Source organism: Cervus elaphus, chromosome 7 (genome assembly GCF_910594005.1).
Source record: "Cervus elaphus chromosome 7, mCerEla1.1, whole genome shotgun sequence".
In the NCBI taxonomy this organism is placed as follows: domain Eukaryota; kingdom Metazoa; phylum Chordata; class Mammalia; order Artiodactyla; family Cervidae; genus Cervus; species Cervus elaphus.
Genome location: NC_057821.1, coordinates 6,265,942 through 6,281,541, shown reverse-complemented (window position 1 = coordinate 6,281,541; position 15,600 = coordinate 6,265,942).

Genomic DNA, 15,600 nt, shown 5'->3' with positions numbered 1-15,600 from the left:
TATCACTTCGTTTTAACTGGAAGAAGGTGAAAGTTTCGCTGAGCACCGCATTGAAGCCCCTGTGTCAAAGACAGAAAGCAATGCTGATGTGGAGTGAGTGGGGCTCAGAGCAGGGCATCCTAGATTCTGTGCCAACCTGTGTTTTAAAAAGAGAGAATTTAGAAAGATGGTACAGACAAACTTATATGCAAAGCAAAAATAGATATGGAGACATAGAGAACAAGTGTATGAATACAAAGAGAGGAAGAGGGAGTGGAATGGACTGGGAGATTGGGATTGGCATATACACAGTTTTGCCACTGTGTGTAAAACAGATGACCAAGAAGAACCTACTGTACCCCGCAGGGAGCTCTACTCAGAGCTCTGGTGACTTAAATGGGATGGGGGACAGAAGCTTTGCTGAGTGGCAGAAACTAATACAACATTGTACCACTAAAGAAAGGAAAAACAAAAGAGGGAGGCCATTAGCCAGATGCCGGATATTAGTGACATGAATGAATGACTCTTTGTGACCCCATGAAATTCTCCAGGCCAAAACACTGGAGTAGGTAGCCTTCTCCTTCTCCGGGGAGCCTCCCAACCCAGGGCTCGAACCCAGGTCTCCCACATGGCAGTCAGATTATCAGCTGAGCCACCAGTGAGGCCCAATTAATGACATGGATAGATTCAAATTTTACTGAAACATGTGTGTGCGCGAGCATGTGATGCTTGCTGAAATGTCTGTTCAGCCACAACATCCAGCAAGAGTAGAAGAAATGGAAAGGAAAGGGAGATAAAAGAGAAACTTCACATCTGGAACTTCAGAATTCCTGTGCATGCTTTTGCTTGACTTCAGTACTCTTTCTTTAAGATTACTACTGCGAACTCAGCAGGAATTTAAGACAAAGAGGAACTGGAGAAATGACTTGGAACATCTTAATCCATGTAGCTGGAAGTGATCAATGACATTTCTCAAATGACTAAAATGCTTCTCCCCAACATTTCTGCTGCCGTCTGTCTGTGGTAATGAAGGGAAACACATCATACCTCCTTCCCAGTTAGATCACTCTGTTGAAATCTCTCCCAAATTCCAAAATCTCACTTGGGGTAAAGTGGTAGTAACCCTCGTGGCACTCTGGATAAAACACACATCCATTTGTGGGACATAGTTTCTATCTCAGAAAAGGAAGATGTCTTGGAAGATTGTTTTAGTTCCTAGAATATGTTTTAATTTCCTTGCTCACCACCAAATGGGGCTCTTGGTGAATATAATCAAACACTATTTAGTGTGAGGGTGGAAAACTGCATCCTATAAAGGTAAATTGGAGATGAGAATTTTTACGCATTCTAAAAATAGCTGAGTTTAATCTGTAAAGGAACACATATCCTGAGTTTCCAAGTAAACAGACCTCTGAATAAAATAACTTAATTTTCCCTAAGGGATGTTGGATGTTCCTACAAACTGGAATTAAACTGACCTAGACAAAACATTTAAACTGTATCATCTGGATAGACAAAATGATCTGATTCTAATACATGTGTTTTCACATCATTCTGGAGGATCTGTAATTTACAGGGGGGGAAAAAAAAGTATGCCCTGAGAACAAAAATGGAAAAATTGAACAATATATGGAACTTTTTTCCAAGTAAATTTTATCTCTCCATTCATGTGCAATAGAAAGCTAAACAGACAACTGAGACCCGGCTTTAATTTACATAACTACACAGCCAAGGGAAACACTGCCTAGGTAAAGGAAACCTGAGACTTAGTCCAAAACATCAGATATTGGAAAACTAGAGAAGTTCTCCAGAAGTTACACATGGTGAGGAACAGGTGTTACAAGCCCAGCCAAAGGTCCTCTGTGAGGAACACTCCTCTCATTTCAGTGGAATATACCAGCTGAAAACAAGACACGGAATTGCATATATTTTAAAATTATTTTTCTGTAGTTGATTTGATGAAGATATGAAATTACTAAGACTATGTACCTTCTTCTCAAAAATCCATGGTGGTGATTGTTTAGTCTCTAAGTCATGTCAGAGTCTTGCAACCCCGTGGACTGTAGCCCTCCAGGTTCCTCTGTCCATGGGATTCTCCAGGCAAGAATGCTGGAGTGGGTGTTAGTTGTCAATTACATGCCATTTTTTCAGAGGGTCAGTTTTCACTTTTGCTTACATTTATGGGAAAGATCCGTCATTTTGCATTCTCTGCAAGGCATTTCTGGCAAGATTTCTTCTTTATTCCATCTCTGGGGAAGGTGGCAGGGGCAGAATAAAGGGGGCCCGAGCGCTACGATGAAAACTCTGAATGAAGGATTCTTTGTCCTGGACTTTTTGACCCTGAATACAGACAAATGGTGGTGTGTCATAAGGAGTGAGACCACAGTAGCAGGGTTAAACTTTTGGGGAAATGTTGTGACCAAGAGAACAGAGAACAGAAGCTACTCTGGGAATGTAGCTTGTCTGCTGGCACCTCCTGCTGACTGACCCAGACATGTGTCTACTCGAGGCACCCAGAAGTCCTATCACAGTGCACAGACCCCTGCGTAGGACCAGATTCCACTCTGAAACCCTGAAACTGTGAATCTCATCATCACTGGTACCCTTGACTTTGGGGATGCGTGTTTCGTCTTCACAACCCATCAGCAGTATGACTCAGCATATGTCACAGAAACCACAATAAAACTGAGACCGTCTCCAAGAGGAAGGTAAAAAAACATTTGGAATTAGAAAGACATTTTGAGCATTTTTAAAAGTTTGATGTGTGAATGTGAAAGTGAAAGATTTAGTCGCTCAGCCATTTCCAACTCTTTGCGACCCCATGGACTCTAGCCCATCAGGCTCCTCTATCCATGGAATTCTCCAGGCAAAAATACTGGAGTGGGAAGCCATTCCCTTCTCTAGGGGATCTTCTAGATCAGGGATCAAACCTGGTCTCCTGCATCTCCGGCATTGCAGGCAGATTCTTTTCCTGTCTGAGTCAGGCAGCAATATTATATAAATATCAGGCTTAGTGGACACATCAATCTTCAGATATAGTTCTTGATAGAAGTCAGTAGAGACAGAAACAGGACTTTGAAGGCTGACATGAAGAATGATTTCAATGCACAGCAACACATTCTCACTGACCACTGACAATCGACATTTTCTGGCCTTGCCTTTAGTAGCTCCCTCAAATTTCCATATGTCCTTCTTACTATACACGGTTTGTTTCCAGTGTTACAGCTGGACTCACAACCTAAATCTTTTCAATTCAATGGCTGGTAAGCTAAATAGATTATGGTTTAGTGTAAAGGATTCATATTTCTTAAATTTAAGCAATGAGTTGTTGCCTGTGGGGATGTGTTAAACTAACATGTGAATAATATACCTCTGGGGACTTCAAACCAAGAGGTGCCTTGTATTCACACCAGGTTTCCCAGGTATTTTTCTCATAATAATTACAGACCAACTAGTATTATTTCAAAATCTGTGCAACAGTAAAGAAAGAAAGTTGAGCAACCAGGGTGATGAACTGTTTAACAAATTTAATAAAAGGAAACAAGTGCTATAAAAGAAAGTGGCTGGAAGAGGGTTCCTGGCACATTACTCACGTCTGACAGATTCCCTGGGGTGAGGGATGCTATAAGCAGTTTTCTGCAGTGATACAAGCTTTTAAAATCCCAACTCAGTTGTCCCAAAAAGTTGAAAGAAGTGTGATAATAAAATTACTTCTTCCATGAAAGCACATTTGACAAGTGACTTTAAAAATTCAGTTGAAAAACAAAGGGATCATTCTGCTTGAAATATGCATATTAAACACATCTCTTCTCAGAGCATCCCTGTTGTTCACTGTTCAGTCGCTAAGATGTGTCCGACTCTTTGTAATACCCCTGCAGCAAGCCAGGTTCCCTGTCCTTTACTACTACACAGAGTTTGCTCATATTCGTGTCCTTTGAGTCTGTGATGCTATCCAATCATCTCATCCTCTGTCACCCCCTTCTCTTTTTGCCTTCAATCTTTCCTAGCATCAGGGTCTTTTCCAATGAGTCAGCTCTTCGCATCAGGTGGCCAAATTATTGGAGCTTCAGCTTTAGCATTAGTCCTTCCATTTAAATGTTTCAGTCAGAGAGCTAGATAACCATTCTCTGAGTAGAGACCACATTTGATCATCAACTCTCCTGTATTTCTTCTGGGATGAGGAAGCAAAGGATACATATTAAAATGACACATATGTTCTTGTGGGGAAAGAGCAAATTAGACAAGATGGCGTGTTCAGGCCCCAAGTTTTGTAAAGAATGACTGTGCAGCAGCTGAGATTTATAGCACTGTGCATGCACATCACCAGGTACTTGCTTAATCATGGGTTCCTGTGTGCGATAGGGATACATGAGCTCCACCTTAAGAAGCCGCTGCATTTACTGTTGCGTCACGGGTATGTCCACTGGGCCAGCCACGAGAGGAGAGGATACGGCCTACCTGCTTCTCCAGCTGCTGCGCCAGCCAGGAGAGAGGCTGTGTTGTGTTAGGTGATGCTAAGGCTGATGCTACGGCTGCTGTCCATTCAGGAGACAGCAAATGTGCCTGCAGTCCCTACGGCTCCTTGAGCCTCCCAGCCTCTTAGCTCATGCCTTGCCTACCCGGGGTTCAGCGAACAGTGAGATACAGCAAGACAACTAGTGTCACGAACAGGACGATCAGCGATACAATTGGCGTGGTCGGCAGGATACCCAGCAAGTAGACAAGCCCGCGGCTCCCTGGATGGGGGAAGCCAGTGGCCACCATGTGGTACCTTGTGGCTGTGATCATCTGGGCCTGGGCTGTGGTGGAAGACTGGGGAGCCGTGGATGGTTCCCTGGATAGCACTGAAAAGGTGTTACAGGTGGTGAGTTCCCGTTTGCTGAACAGGTGGCAGGGAAATGTCGCTGACACCATGGGTTAGATTTTCCTGACCGCCCTAAAGGCGAATACGGATCGTGCTCTCTGTGATGCCCTGCCAGAGTGCAATGTGCAGAGTCACTTGGAAGAACTGGAACAATGCATATTGGCTTTAAAGCAAGAACCCCGTGGCCCTGAAGAGCCCAGCATCTCTGATAGGTGGTAAGTGATGGTAGTGATGAAAGTTATGAGACCTTGGGTCCCGACTCGGCAGTGAGGCCCGTTGTGCAGCAGAAAGTGAAGCGTGAGCAGTCTAAGGCCAAAACTGGGGGCGGGGAGGGGAGGGCATCCTCAAGGGACCCCAGTGTGACTGATTCACAATGTATAGAGCACATACACAAGGCAGAGTTGGTCGACGTGGGTAAGCAGTTTCAGCACAAAAAGCAAGGGGAACCCTTGGTAGCATGACTTTTGCAACTCTGGGACACAGGGGTGGGCCTGGCACCAGTGAAGGTTTTGTTAAGTTATTCTTGGGCTTCTCTTGGGGCTCAGCTGGTAAAGAGTCAGCCTGCAACAGGAGAGACCTGGGTTCGATCCCTGGGTCGGGAAGATCCCCTGGAGAAGGGAACGGCTACCCACTCCAGTATTCTGGCCTAGAGAATTCAATGGACTGTATAGTCCATGGGTTAGCAGAGTCGGATACAACTGAGCAACTTTCACTTCACTTCACTGAGAGAAGTAGATGGCTGGCATGTGAGACCCCCTTTGAAACTGTGAAGACACGAAAGTGGGCCACTCGGGTTACATGGAGGCAACTGTGGGCGGATTTGTGCAAAGGTATACTGTAAAGGCTATATCCTGTGATGGATGGTGCAGATTTAGGCTGTATCCTATCATGCATAAAGGCTATGTCCTTTGACACTAACCTCTGATTCTCTAGCAGATTTAAACAAGTGTAATCAATGAAGACTGTGAAGGCTGCAGATCCCCTCCTTAAAGGGGTGGACCCAGCACCTGTGGGAGGTTTTGCGGGTCTTAAATAAAATTCCACTGGAGTGGAGTTGCCCCTGTGGAGGCTTTCCTACAATCTCACAAGGACAGACGGTGGACTGGACTTGGCCATGGAAGATAAAGGCACTCCACATGTTTTTGTGGGTGGCTTTTCTAGCACCATGAGGACAAGGACTGCAACAGGAGTCCCAGGTGATACCTGGCGTTGGGTTTTGCGTTTGGTATTGTGTATGTAACTGTTGTGGTAGCTACTGCTATGGAAAGATGCAAATCCAAGGGTCAGCATTACTCACCAAGGGAATATCAGATGGACGGTGCATAGAATGTGAGGCGAGAGACCCTAAAGGGATGGAGTGTGGGGAGAAAGCAAATTAGCTAAAATGGCGTGTCCAGGCTCTCTTCGTCCCACGTTTTGTAAATAATGACTACGTAACAGCTGAGATCATATATAGCACTGCGCCTGTGCATCACGAGGAGCTGGCTTCATCTCGGGTTACCGTGTATGGTGCATAGGTGAGCTCCACCTAAATAAGTGGCATCGTTATTGCTGCCTCACAGCTGTGTCAGTTGGGTCAGCCACGAGAGGACCGTCTATAGCGAGCCTACTGCCACGGGTGCTGCCTCAGGCAGGAGAGGGAATAAATGTGTCTGCACTTCCTACGGTTCCTCCGGTCTTCTAGCCTCTTAGCTCAGTGTGTTGCCTACCCTGGGTTCAACGAACCGTGTGCACAGTGAGATATAGCAAGACAACTGGTGTCATGAACAGGATGAAGAGTGATGCAGTTCCCCTGGTCCTTTTCCTACAATTTGATATGCACACATACATAAGTGTACATAAGCATAGTTGATAAAATTGCCCAGTAGAGAATTGGAAGTAAATCTTCTGTCATCAGAATGGGTTTGTGAGTTCAAGGCAAAGAGCAGCGTGGAGGCCTTAAGAGAAGAGCACCCTGCGGCCACCCAAAGCATTGCTTATTTTACCCCTACCACTGCCAAATGGTGGAACTACAAAGCTCATCTCCACATGCTGTACATAACTTTGCCCTTGGAATTCAGTGTCTAAAACAGATACAGTTTTATCAACGTTGCAATCTGGATCATGGAACTACATTTTTGGTTGGAGTACAGAGGAGGACAAGGTGATACTAGACTTTGGAAATAAAATGTCTTTTAGAAATAGGAATTTTATCCCATTGAGAAATTTATCAATACTTGCCTTCACAAACTAACTTAAATAACAAATGGCAATTCAATACCATAAAAGTAAACCTAAAAACAAAACAAACAGCAAAGTAAAAAAAAAAAAAAAAAAGGAGAAAGAAAAGAAAGAAAAAAGAAAAGTTCACTTAATTGAGTCCTGAATTTTTCATTTGCAGATGTTACTATCACATAAAAGTCACATGAACTTCTTGAAAACTAAATTTCTTCATTTGTGAAATGTAGATAGTAAGCCTGCCTAATCCATGGGTACTCATACAAATGACAAGAAATAGGGGAAGGGGAAATTTTATTTTGATGTATCCCTGAACTTTTTTTTTTTTTTTGAAAGTAGCTTGGTAACTTTCAAAAATATATACAGTAAGACAGACTAATTATTTAGAAAATTAACACAAGCAAAAAATAGAAACAGGGAAATAAAGCCAGGAGTATGATAAGCACTAAATTTATACCATACAGTCTGAAATTTTGTTAAAGATGAGCTGCATATCTCAATCTGTGTTTCCTAGTAGCCCAAGCAGACTCTGAAATAATAAATGTTTACCAGTGTCTGAAGGATAAAGACTTTTTTTTATTCGTATATAATCAGTCTGTAAATTCTAATTGTAATTAGTGATAATTATTTATGCTTTCTTTACTCAGTTTTCTTATTCACAAAATGATAATTATACCTACTGAATGAGATAGGTAACTTATTGAGATTAAATAATTGGATTAAATAATTCATACTCCTGACATGTAGTATGATTTCACGAAGTACTAGGCATTATTACTGCAAACAAAAGCATTGCTGTCACTGATGCCAGCATGTTGGTCCCTGCTTTCACTGATGACGTTTTACTACCACTAATGCTTCTATTTTGCCTTTTCATACTGTTCATAACTTCAGCAATACATGAACCGTGAACTTCCAGATGTTCAAGCTGGTTTTAGAAAAGGTAGAGGAACCAGAGATCAAATTGCCAATATCCATCAAAAAAGCAAGAGAGTTCCAGAAAAACATCTATTTCTGCTTTATTGACTATGCCAAAGCCTTTGACTGTGTGGATCACAATAAAATGTGGAAAATTCTGAAAGAGATGGGAATACCAGACCACCTGACCCACCTCTTGAGAAACCTATATGCAGGCCAGGAAGCAACAGTTAGAATTGGACATGGACCAACAGACTGGTTCCAAATAGGAAAAGGAGTATGTCAAGGCTGTATATTGTCACCCTGCTTATTTAACTTATATGCAGAGTACATCATGAGAAACTCTGGGCTGGAAGAAGCACAAGCTGGAATCAAGATTGCCGGGAGAAATATCAATAACCTCAGATATGCAGATGACACCACCCTTATGGCAGAAAGTGAAGAGGAACTAAAAAAGCCCCTTGATAAAAGTGAAAGAGGAGAGTGAAAACGTTGGCTTAAAGCTCAACATTCAGAAAACTAAGATCATGGCATCTGGTTCCATCACTTCATGGGAAATAGATGGGGAGACAGTGGAAACAGTGTCAGACTTTATTTTTTTGGGCTCCAGAATCACTGCAGATGGTGATTGCAGCCATGAAATTAAAAGATGCTTACTCCTTGGAAGGAAAGTTATGACCAACCTAGACAGCATATAAAAAAGCAGAGACATTACTTTGCCAACAAAGGTCTGTCTAGTCAAGGCTATGGTTTTTCCAGTGGTCATGTATGGATGTGAGAGTTGGACTGTGAAGAAAGCTGAGTGCCAAAAAATTGATGCTTTTGAACTGTGGTGTTGGAGAAGACTCTTGAGAGTCCCTTGGACTGCAAGGAGATCCAACCAGTCCATCCTAAAGGAGATCAGTCCTGGGTGTTCACTGGAGGGACTGATGCTGAAGCTGAAACTCCAATACTTTGGCCACCTCATGCGAAGAGCTGACTCATTAAAAAAGACCCTGATGCTGGGAGGGATTGGGAGCAGGAGGAGAAGGGGACGACAGAGGATGAGATGGCTGGGTGGCATCACCGACACAATGGACATGAGTTTGAGTAAACTCCAGGAGTTGGTGATGGGCAGGGAGGCCTGGCGTGCTGCGATTCGTGGGGTCGCAGAGTCAGACACGACTGAGTGACTGAACTGAACTGAATGCTTCTATTACTAGCAGGACAATCCTTAACAGCAAATAGTTTATCTGCTAGTTTATCTATTAGAAATTTCTGAGCAGAGAAATTACACAAGTGGACTTAAACTTTAAAATATTACACTGGGAACTTCCCTGCAGGTCAAGTGGCTAGAACTCCCTGATCCCAATGCAGGGAGCCCAGGTTGCATCTCTGATGATGCAGATTCTATATGGCACAACTAAGAGTTCACAGGCTGCAACTAAAAAGATCTCATCTGCTGTAACTTACACCCAGTGCAGCAAATAAATAGATAAATATTCTTTAACTAGATTGCTCTGGCTTCTGTGTGGTGAGAAGAATAGTGGGCAACTGATCAGCGGGTTGAGGGAGAGCAGTTAAAAGACTTGCAATTACAAACAGCATTCTTTTCTTAGTTTCTTTTTCAAAGAGTTTATTGCTAGTGTATGAAAATGCTGCTGATTTTTGTATTTCTGATTTTGTATCTTAAAACTTTGCCAAATTTGCTTCTTAGTTCTAACAGCTGTGTGTGTATATGTCTAGAGTCTTCAAGATTTTCTGTATATAATATCATACATCTGCAAGCAGAGATAATTTTACCTCTTCTTTTCTAATTTGAATGCTTTCTTCATTCCTTTTCTAATTGCTTTGGCTAGGACTTTCACTGCTATTTTGAATACAAGTGGTGAGAGTGGGCATCCCTGACTTGTTCCTGACCTTAGAGGAAAAGCTTTTAGCATTTTACTGTTGAGTATGACTTAGGAATAAGTTTAACCAAGGAGGTGAAAGATCCATACACTGAAAACTATAAGACACTGATGAAAAAAATTTAATAAAATACAAATACATGGAAAATAGACCATGTGTATGGACTGGAATAATCCAAATATGTTCATGATATCCCAAAGTGATCTACAGATTCAATAAAATCCCTATCAAAATTCCATTGCTATTTTGAGCAGAAATAGAAAAAAAAAACAATCCTAAAATTCATATGGAACCACATAAGACCCCAAATAATAAAAATTACTTTGAGCAAGAAGAACAAAGCTGGAGGCACCACACTTTCTAATTTTAAAATATATTACAAAGTTATAATCATCAAAAGAGCATGATACATGCACAAAAAACAGACATGTAAACCAGTGAAACAGATTAGAGGGCCTATAAAAAATAAATAAACCCATGCATTTACACCCAAGAAATCTGTGACAAGACTGTCAAGAAGAAGCAACAGAAAAATGATGGTTTAAAAAATAGTCTTCGGAAAAGTGAATATCCATATGCAGAAGAATGAGCTGAGATCCTTATCTCACACCATTTATAAAAATCAAAACAAAATAGATTAAAGACATAAGTGTAAGACCTGAAATCATGAAACTATTTTTACCTATGAATCTTGACACTGGTCTGAGCAATGTTTTTTGACTGTAACCCCCAAAGCACAGGCAACAAAAGAAAAAATAGACAAGTGGGATTGCATCAAACTAAAAGCTTTATGAAGAGCTAAGGAAATAATCAAGTTAGGAGCAAACCATGGAATGGAATAAATTTTTGTAAACCTTATATCTGATAGGAAGTCAATATCCAAAATAAACAAGGATGTTAAACAACTCAATAGCCTGTGTGTGTGTGTGTGTATATAACTCAGTTAAAAAGTGGAAAAATAACTTGCTTGGATGTTTTTCAAAAAATACATACAAATGATACGGGTATTTTAAAACAGTGTTTCATATCACTAATGATCACAGAAGTGCAAATCAAAAATACAGTAAGATATCACCTCATACCTGTTATAAGGACGATTCCCTGGTGTCTCAGATGATAAAGAATCAAAGAACAACACAACACACACACACATACACACACACATTTTCTTTGTCTCAGTTCAGTTCATTCGCTCAGTCGTGTCCGACTCTTTGTGACCCCATGGAATGCAGCACACAGGGCTCCCTGTCATCACCAACTCCCGGAGTTTACTCAAACTCATGTCCATCGAGTAGGTGATGCCATCCAACCATCTCATCCTCTGTCATCCCCTTCTCCTCCTGCCCTCAATCTTTCCCAGCACCAGAGTCTTCTCCAATGAGTCAGTTCGTCGCATGAGGTAGCCAAAGTATTGGAGCTTCAGCTTCAGCATCAGTCCTTCCAATGAACACCCAGGACTGATTTCCTTTAGGGTTGACTGGTTGGATCTCCTTGCAGTCCAAGGGACTCTCAAGAGTCTTCTCCAATACCACAGTTCAAAAGCATCAATTCATTGGTGCTCAGCTTTCTTTATAGTCCAGCTCTCACATCCATACATGACCACTGGAAAAAACCATAGTTGAGATTAGAGGGGCTTTTATTGGCAAGGTAATGTCTCTGCTTTTTAATATGCTGTCTAGATTGGTCACAGCTTTTCCTCCAGGAGCAGGTCTTTTAATTTCATGGCTGCAGTCACTATCTGCAGTGATTTTGGAGCCCAAGAAAATAAAGTCTCTCACTTGTTTCCATTTTTTCCCATCATTTTCCCATGAAGTGATGGGGCTGGATGCCATGATCTTTATTTTCTGAATCTTTAGTTTTAAGTCAACTTTTTCACTCTCCTCTTTCACTTTCATCAAGAAGCTCCTTAGTCTTTCTTCTCTTTCTGCCATTAGGGTGGTGTCATCTGCCTATCTTTGGTTATTGATATTTCTCCCATCAATCTTGATTCCAGTTTGTTCTTCATGCAGCCCAGAGTTTCTCATGATGTACTCTGCACATAAGTTAAATAAGCAGGGTGACAATATACAGCCTTGACGTACTCCTTTCCTGATTTGGAACCAGTCTGTTGTTCCATGTCCAGTTCTAACTGTTGCTACCTGACCTGCATACAGATTTCTCAGGAGGCAGGTCAGGTGGTCTGGTATTCCTATCTCTTTAAGAATTTTCCGCTGTTTGCTGTGATCCACACAGAAAGGCTTTGGCATAGTCAATAAAGCAGAAGTAGATGTTTTTCTGGAATGCGTTTGCTTTTTCGATGATCTAGTGGATGTTGGCAATTTGATCTCTGGTTCCCCTGCCTTTTCTGAATCCAGCTTGAACATCTGGAGGTTCATGGTTCACATACTTTTGAAGAACTGGCTTGAAGAATTTGGAGCCTGGCTTGGAGAATTTTGAGCATTACTTTGCTAGCGTGTGAGATGAGTGCAGTTGTGTGGTAGTTTGAGCATTCTTTGGCATTGCCTTTCTTTGGGATTGGAATGAAAACTGACCATTTCCAGTCCTGTGGCCACTGCTGAGTTTTCCAAATTTGCTGGCATATTGAGTTCAGCACTTTCACAGCATCATCTTTTAAGGTTTGAAATAGCTCAACTGGAATTCCATCACCTCCACTAGTTTTGTTTGTAGTGATACTTCCTAAGTCCCACTTGACTTCACATTCCAGGATGTCTGGCTCTAGGTTAGTGATCACACCATCATGATTATCTGGGTTGTGATCTTTTTTGTACAGTTCTTCTGTGTATTCTTACCATGTCTTCTTAATATCTTCTGCTTCTGTTAGGTCCATACCATTTCTGTCCTTTATTGAGCCCATCTTTGCATGAAATGTTCCCTTGGTATCTCTAATTTTCTTGAAGAGATCTGTAGTCTTTCCCATTCTATTGTTTTCCTCTATTTGCTTGCATTTATCACTGAGGAAGGCTTTCTTATCTTTCCTTGCTATTCTTTGGAACTCTGCATTCAGATGGAGACTATTTCCCTTTCTCCTATGCCTTTCGTTTCTCTTCTTTCCTCTGCTATTTGTACGGCCTCCTCAGACAACCATTTTGCTTTTTGCCTTTATTTTTCTTGGGGACGGTCTTGATCACTGCCTCTTGTCCAATGTTCTTTTATCTATTCATCTATTAACGGATACTTAGGTTGTTTCCATATCTTGGCTCTTGTGAATAATTCAGCAATGAATATCTCTTCAAAGTTTTCATTTCCTTTGTGTATATACCCTGAGGTAGGATTGCTGGATTATGTGGTGGTTCTATTTTTAATTTTTTGAGGAAAACCTATACATATTTTGATAATGTCTGTACCACTTTACATTCCCCTCAATCGTGCACAAGGATATGCTTTACTCCACATATTTCTCAGCATTGTTGTCTTCTGTCTTTGAGTTTATGCTGTGCTTAGTAGCTCAGTCTTGTCCAACTCTTTGAGATCCCATGGACTGTAGCACACCAGGCTCTTGTGTCCATGGGGATTCTCCCGGCAAGAATACTGGAGTGGGCTGCCATGCCCTTCTCCAGGGGATCTTGCCAACCCAGAGATTGAACCCAGGTCTCCCACATTGCAGGTGGATCCTTTAGTGACTGAGTTACCATACACACACACTTATACTATTAATGTGTGTGTGCAAAAAGTGAAAGTGTTAATTGCTCAGTCGTGCCCAACTCTTTGAGACCTCAAGAACTATAGCTCATCACTCTCCTCTCTCCATGGAATTCTCCAGAAATTAAATGTGTATGAGCTTCACTTGTGGCTCAAAGGGTAAAGAGTCTGCCTGTCATACAGGAGACCCAGGTTCGATTTCCTGGGTAGGAAAGATCCCCTGGAGAAAGGAATGGCAACCCACTCCAGTATTCTTGCCTAGAGAATTCCACAGGCCAAGGAGCCTGATGGACTATAGTCCATGGAGTCTCAAAGAGTTGGACATGACTGAGCAACTTTCACTCACCAGCTCATAGCATAAATACAATTATATATATATACATATACACACACACATATATATATATATACACTGATATATATATATATATATACACACACACACACACACATATAGTAATAGATTGGTTCTGACTGATCTTGGAAACAAAATGAAGTGGGGAGGTCAAAGGATATTTGGGAGGAGCACTCTGTCACACACTGATGGACGTAGGTGGTTAGAGTGTATCATGTTAAGGTTGCGTCAATGTTTCTGGCATACGTAATTTAGGGGATGAAGATATCATTCCCTGAGAGAGAGAATACAAGAAAAAAACAGAAAGTGGGAGCAGGGAGGGGCAAATGGTTATTTATTAAATGGATAATGAATTAGAAGTGTGTGATACACCTAACTGAAATAGTTTATGACTTCATTAGATATTATCTCAAAGACTCTCAGGAATGAAAACCTGATGGTCTGTTTCCTCTCTGTATCTGTCTCTCTGTCTGTCTCTCTTTCCTTCTCTCTGAGGGGGCAATCCAGTCTACAGAGATAGAATCAGAAACATATGTCTTAGACGTCAAAGTGAACGCTAAAGAAAATAACTGGTGTAATTGCTTAATTGGTGGTTGTCAAGTAAGTGAGGAGGGAAGGAAATGTAATTAGAGTTTGGTAATTTTCCATACTTTCAGATATCTATCATATTCTTTCTTCCTCTGTCCAAGAGGTGTAAAAGAAGTATAATTTTCATTGACTGATGTACTGATACATTTATATGTATTTCATTTTTCTGACATGTTGATTTTCTTGTATAACAGTGACTTATCCTGAAGTTCCACAGACATGCATCTTCACTCTTCACTTTATGCTGTGTGGGTACCAGATAATTCCTTCCTGAGAGAGTAAATGACCCCACAATAACCTCCAAACATAAAGTTACCAAAGCGTTTCTCAGAGATATGGCAATTTATAATGTAGCTCTAAGATCAAATAGCTATGAAACTCTATTTACATTTTGGAAATATCATTCTCTGACCACATAACAGAGGGATACAGAATTCACAATTTGTTTAATTCACTGCATTCACAGGGTATTATGGTACCAGTATCATAGAAGCACAATGTTACTTCAAAAGTAAATTCAAAGGCCTGATCCTTTAATAAACTAAACTTAGAATTTTCATCCTATTCCTTACACCACTTCAGTTCAGTTCAGTTCAGTTCAGTTCAGTCAATCGTGTCCGAATCTTTGTGACCCTATGGACTGCAGCATGCCGGGCTTCCCTGTCCATCACCAACTCCTGGAGTTTACTCAAACTTTTATCCACCGTGTTGGTGATGCCATCCAACCATCTCATTCTCTCTTGTCCCCTTCTCCTCCCCTCTTCAATCTTTCCCAGAAACAGGGTCTTTTCTAATGAGTCAGTTGTTCACATCAGGTGGCCAAAGTATTGGAGTTTCAGCTTCAGCATCAGTCCTTCCAATGAATATTCAGGACTGATTTCCTTTAGGATGGACTGGTTGGATCTCCTTGCAGCCCAAGGGACTCTCAAGAGTCTTCTCAAACACCACAGTTCAAAGACATCAATTCTTCGGTGCTCAGCTTTCTTCGTAGTCCAACTCTCACATCCGTACAAGACCACTGGAAAAACCATAGTTTTGACTAGATGGACCTTTGTTGGTAAAGTAATGTCTCTGCTTTTTAATATACTGTCTAGATTTGTGATAGCTTTTCTTCCAAGGAGCAAAGGTCTTTTAATTGCATGGCTGCAGT